The sequence below is a fragment of the Pangasianodon hypophthalmus genome, chromosome 10, assembly GCF_027358585.1.
Source record: "Pangasianodon hypophthalmus isolate fPanHyp1 chromosome 10, fPanHyp1.pri, whole genome shotgun sequence".
Lineage (NCBI taxonomy): Eukaryota > Metazoa > Chordata > Actinopteri > Siluriformes > Pangasiidae > Pangasianodon > Pangasianodon hypophthalmus.
In genome coordinates this window covers 26022701-26028700 of record NC_069719.1, presented here as the reverse complement: position 1 = coordinate 26028700, position 6000 = coordinate 26022701, and positions in this window count along the sequence as shown.

Below are 6000 nucleotides of genomic sequence, written 5' to 3'. Positions count from 1 at the left end.
AGTTAATACACACAAGGACTGTGTACTGTATGGTGCATGTTCACTCTGTAAAATGTTCATATATCCTTAAATGCTCAAATATTGTAATTCATTTCACAGCACAGCTAAATTTTTGATTCTTGAAGAAGAAAGTGTTGATTCATTTTCTATAATATCAACTCTGACAATAGTTCTGGCTGTAATTCAAATCACAGGTTTGTATTAATGCGCTCGTTATAATGTTATCGTTTCTGTGGTCAACAATATTTAGTCAACAATAATCTAAGACTAAAATAAAAGGATTTTAAAAAACATGAAATTATTTAACAAAGAAAAGTGTATAATTGTTGGAATGAGTCTCCAGTGTCAGCGCTTTGTATACAATCTTAATTTGAACAGTCAGAGTTGTGATGTCACAATGGGGGAATAACTGTTCATAGCTGCTATAGCCTAAGTGATAACGAGAACTAACTTGTTTTGTGGACATTCCACAGCATTAAATGTAGCTATAAATGGATAAAAGTGTAACATGTCGTTCATATAAAAAAAAAATTTAAAAAATTGTAATCGTTGCTGTTGTATAAGATGAATAAAATGCTTCGGGATGTGCTGTTTTTGCAACTTCGGGTTTGTAACAGTAACTCAGGTTTGCACCGGCCATATCACACCACTCAGTCGTTGATTATTTTTCTATAACAGGATGTCCTGAAGTATTTTACAGCTTACTTATATTATGTACTACAATACAGTAAGCTTATGTATATTACTGTATTATTTTGTCTGAGCTATAGCATGCATTACCCGACTCCTCTACATTCACTTTAACCCTTCAGATATGAAAAAAACGTAATATATCTATACTGAAGCAGCTCTATAAACAGATTTAGCCTATTTATCCCTGAGGGTGTGGGATATTTTGGGAATACCCCAGTGGTCAGTAATCTTCAGAATAATGTTGTTTTGGGGTTGTGTTTGGTGCCTTGGGCCTCCTCGCTCCTCAAATGTGGATCCACAGCAGCAGATGGTGTGTCACTTTTACACACATCCTCCCTCCCTCTCACACACTCAGCTTTGCGGCTGCTGAAGTTCAGCTTATCTGGGATTTCAAGGCGATTCAAGAATAAATCTGGCTGCTTGGTTTGCGTGGGTGGTTTGTATGATGCACCTTTATCAACTTAACAAGACAGGATTTGCATTTAATATTAAAAGCTATTTAATTTGAACTAATATCCAAACCGTATAATATTGATTCATATTTTAAGTATATATATTTAAAAAAAGTCATCTTGCTACTAAATACTGTTAATCATAACATTTAATTTTATTTATATAATGGCTACACTGCTCAAAATGCTTAAGTGCAAATGTAGAGTGCAAAAGTTTGTATCCCTTTTGTCCTTTAAAGTTTATCTTCAAAACATAATTCATCTATTTTTTTTAAATTTCTTACTGAAAATCCATTACAACACCCAACGTAAATATTACAGCGATTAATTCACAGTCAACAATGACCTTAATTAGTAAGTTCAAAAGTTTGCACCCCCATTTAAATGTTCTAGTTAATGTAGAGTTGTATGCAAAAGTTCGGGCACCACTGACTCACGGCTGTTGAGTGATAGCACAAGATTTTAAGAGTCAGAGAATTTATTATGCTCTGGAATTGTTGTTCCAAATGACAATTCTTGACCTGACAACATCAAAGAGTCTTATGAGTCAATTATGGCCTAGTGAGTTAATTAAGTTCTGAGACTTTACAAATGGAAGGGTGTCCAAACTTTTTGCACATGCAATTTACTATTACTATTTTTTACGTCTATCAAATATAAAGTAATTGTTATTATTAACATTTGCACAAAAATCTTCTTTAGAGGCTGCGTTTACTTCTTTTCTTTTCAAAAATCAACAAAAAATGTAATTTGGCCAGGGGTGCCCACACTTTTGCACACAACGCTATTTGAATGTGCATTAGTAAAGTGTCCACTGACTTAAAATAAACAACATGAATTCTTTATGTCTTATTTAAATTAGGAAGAGTTTAAAAGGGCTCAAATTCTCACTCTGTTTGATGTGAGGAGCCAAATGAATAATTATTGAGAATTAGGAAAGCTTTAAAGCACATGATCTAAAACAGAAAATGTTGACTTTCGCAGAACTGAAGAACAAATGATAGAGTGACTGTTAGGCTTTTACAGGATGAAGAGATTCTTCAATCTTCATGCACTGGTGTATGAACGGGAAGTTATAAAGATATAATGGTTTGCATAATGTTATTAAAACAACGTACCTACAACGATCCTAGAGTTTGACATAAACTAATATCAATATTAGTACAACAGCATTGTAAGAATATTTAGAATTGTTACAAACAATTTATCAGAAATCACTTAAATGATATCACACCAATCTTATAATTCAGTTATTCATTATGAAGCATATTATTACTTATTATATATACAGTGAAATGAGTCAGAAAGACGTGCATTTATTAAAGCAAGGAAAGTAAGTCTCGACCCATTAACAGCTCCTGGGGGTTAAAAGTCAGAAAAGTGTTTAACATGCACAAGTATGCATGCACAAAATTGCTTACATCCTCCCGAATGTTTTTCTCCAAGGTACCGTATATTCCAAAATAAATAAAATGTTATATTCATTGTTAGATTTTAATTGTTATACTTAGTGCCATATTAATTGTTAATGAGTTTGTATTGTGGAAACATAAAAGTCACATTACGGCCATGTTAGAAATTATTTATTAGTTTATAGCTATATCTGTACAATATAAATGAATTTGTAAAGAGAGCCAAAGATGTAGAAAATTATATATATATATATATATATATATATATATATATATATATATATATATATGGTTTAATTACAACATACTGTATGTTGAATATCTTATAACCAATTGTAATTAAACTATACATACATATATATATATATATATATATATATATATATATATATATATATATATATATATATATATATATATATATCATATATATATATGTATGCATTACAGACACTTGTTTAAAATTCCTAAATGTAAATGAGCAGAAGAAGTGCAACTGTCATATAATTCATAAAATAAACTTTAATGTAACTGTATTTATATACTAAACACTAGGAAACCTAAAGGAAGTCATTTTAGACAGACCAGAAGAATATTGCTGGTGTCTGTATCTTCTGCAGCCAAGTGTATTGAATGATTTGGACAAACTAGCACTCATGTCAATGCTAGTTATTTACAGAACTGTGGTTCTATGAACCGTAGGGATGGTGTATAACACCTGAATAACCCTGCGTTGTCAGTTGTTTAATAGGCTGGAAAAAACAGACAAGCGTAAAGAAACAACATAAAGAAACAACTGAATGATGAAATGCACTTGAAATGCATTCGAAACACTTTCAGTGCAAATTGATTACGCAAGGATTTGTCATCAATTCTATCATTTTGGTCTCCTGCAAAAAACAAAATGACCTCCTTGTGAATGACACTTTAGGACTCTTGTGGTTGCTGCATCCATCTTGTGGCTATCTTGTGTGTTAAACAAACCCATTTGCTGTGACTGGTCCTCGCCTTATACACACAAGATGGCTTAAGAGACAACTTCTGAGTTTGCATAGAGGTGAAACTCACCAGAGAGTGTATTCAGGGCTTTCATGAGGATCCTAAAATGAGAAATGGGACAATCTATGGCAACTAGTGGACTTTGGTCTAGCATTTCAGAGGAGAAAAGAAAAAAAAACTGTCTGTCGACTCTTCAGCGACTCTAATTTTCAAAACATGAAACATTACAGCTTCTGGATCAGATCCTCAGTTGCAGCCAATCTTGTGCATTTATTTAAATAAACAGAAAAGATATCACACTGGGGGAAAACCGTAAAATGCAATATACAAGTGATATTGCTTTTCTTTAGTAATGTAGAGAAAACGTTCCACACTGAAAAGCAAAACCTTCACTACATCACTTGAGTGAGAAACAACCAAAAGGCGATTGCGTTTTTTTTTTTTTTTAAGGATGAACTGCATTTCACTATGTGAGACACAAGTGCCATAACGAACACAATCGCCGTCCAATCACAGCACCCGGGCCACAGCTGTAATTAGAAAAGGAGCAAAGGTCCCGGAAGTGTCATTTTTCAGGACCCTGTTGTTCTCCATGTCAAAGAAAACACTACAAAAGAAAGCTTGTTATTGGCTCATTGTTTCTAATTTCCTATTGCACTGAGCCCTTAATCATCAGGTTTTCAGAATTATTACTAAAACATTACTAAATATTAAAAGTATTAATGTAACTAAAATACTTACAGCTCACATCAGGACCTGGGAGTTATGCTATAAAATTTCTTGCTTTCACTGATGTTGTATGTTCATACCTGAAAAACGAGGCATTTTGTTTATGTTCTTAAAGTTAATGCTTTAATTTAAAAAAAATAAAATGAAATAAAAGGAAAGTGCTCAGATTTTGTCGCCATTCAGTCATGTTATTTGCTTAAGCAAGGAATTTTATATAACTAGACATTTTTGGGGCGTGGCTAATGTGATACTTCACATCAATGACAGTGTGTCCTTATTTTCCCAAGAGTATATTCTTGACATTTTCCCCATACATAATGATCGCTTTCTCTCTCACACACACTTATCTTTTATCCTGAAGGTACTTTAATCTTTTTCTTCTCCCGCATTCAATAACCAATTCTTAAATTGTTCTAACAAGACACACTAAAAGTACGCCTCATGTTTGATGTCTAATGGGTCAGATCAGAAGTCTTTTTGAAGTGAAATTATATTTTCCAATTAGCCCAGAGGTCAACATCCCAATTCTGAATCCAGTTCTTTTGATTAAAGTCGTGTTTGCTGACGGAGTAACGACATGTCTTTCACAAAGCAGGAAGCTCCTGAATGATAATGAAAAGTTTGCTCAAGCCTCAGAACAAACAGAGGAGTCAGTTAAGGACAAAGCACTCTGCGTAACAATGAACCCTTAAGCAAAGGAATTACAGTTATTCATTATTCATAGACACCAGCAACTGGGGAACGGACAGCTGGATGGTGTGTGGCCATATGCTGTTTATGAGCTTAATGACAGGAAGTGTATACAGAAATATGCTATTGAGACACAGTCTTTAGTGGATGTTTTGTCTAGATCAAATTAGAGGACACAGAGTTGAACCACGACACCAGAACATGTGTGTTAAGTCCAGGATTTCTAGCAAATTTGTCCAAATCTTGATAAACACTATTCTGATATTCTGATTTTCCAGAAGTTCTGTTTTGTTCCATATCTACAACAGCTATTGCTCTGACTGTAGTGTTCACTCTAGTTCGAAATCAGTTTCAAAATCAATCAACAGATTAAAAAAATGTTGTTTAACAAAGAATCTCTGATATGGTGACGTTTATTTAACATTCATGGAAGGAGTCTGCAGTTTCAGTGTTTCCTAACAGTACTCCGCCTCGGAAAAAATAGCATAAGGATTGTAAACAGGTTGATTAAAGTGAATGTTTTATGCCTCCGTTTTATATATATATTCACATCTCAGCAGGAAGCAAGCACAGACGCCAGATCTGCTGCTTATTTATCCAAAATGTCTGCCTGAAACTCCTCTTCAAAGACCTTTCTAGATTTTGCTCATGCAACAGCAGATACAATTGCTGTGCACCCTGCTGAACAATTATGAAATATTCAAGAAAGACAGGAAAAGTGAAACAATGTCTTCCCGAATCATAACTCTCAGCCTGTGTTTTGAAGTAGGAGTAGTAATAAAAAAAAGTTGTTGCAACTTAGTCTTCAGTTTGATTTGTTTCATGACTCCTTGAATTGCCACTTTGTTTGAGTTCTTTTTAGTTTTGCCTTTAGTTATGAATTTAGTGATTGAATTTAATGATTTTTGTTTCATCTTGTTTCAGTTGATTTAAACATGAACTTCTATTCACTGTAAAAAAAAAATGTCTGTAAATATTACGATAATTTATATCAGTAGGCTTACCAGTAAAAAAAAACTGTAAAA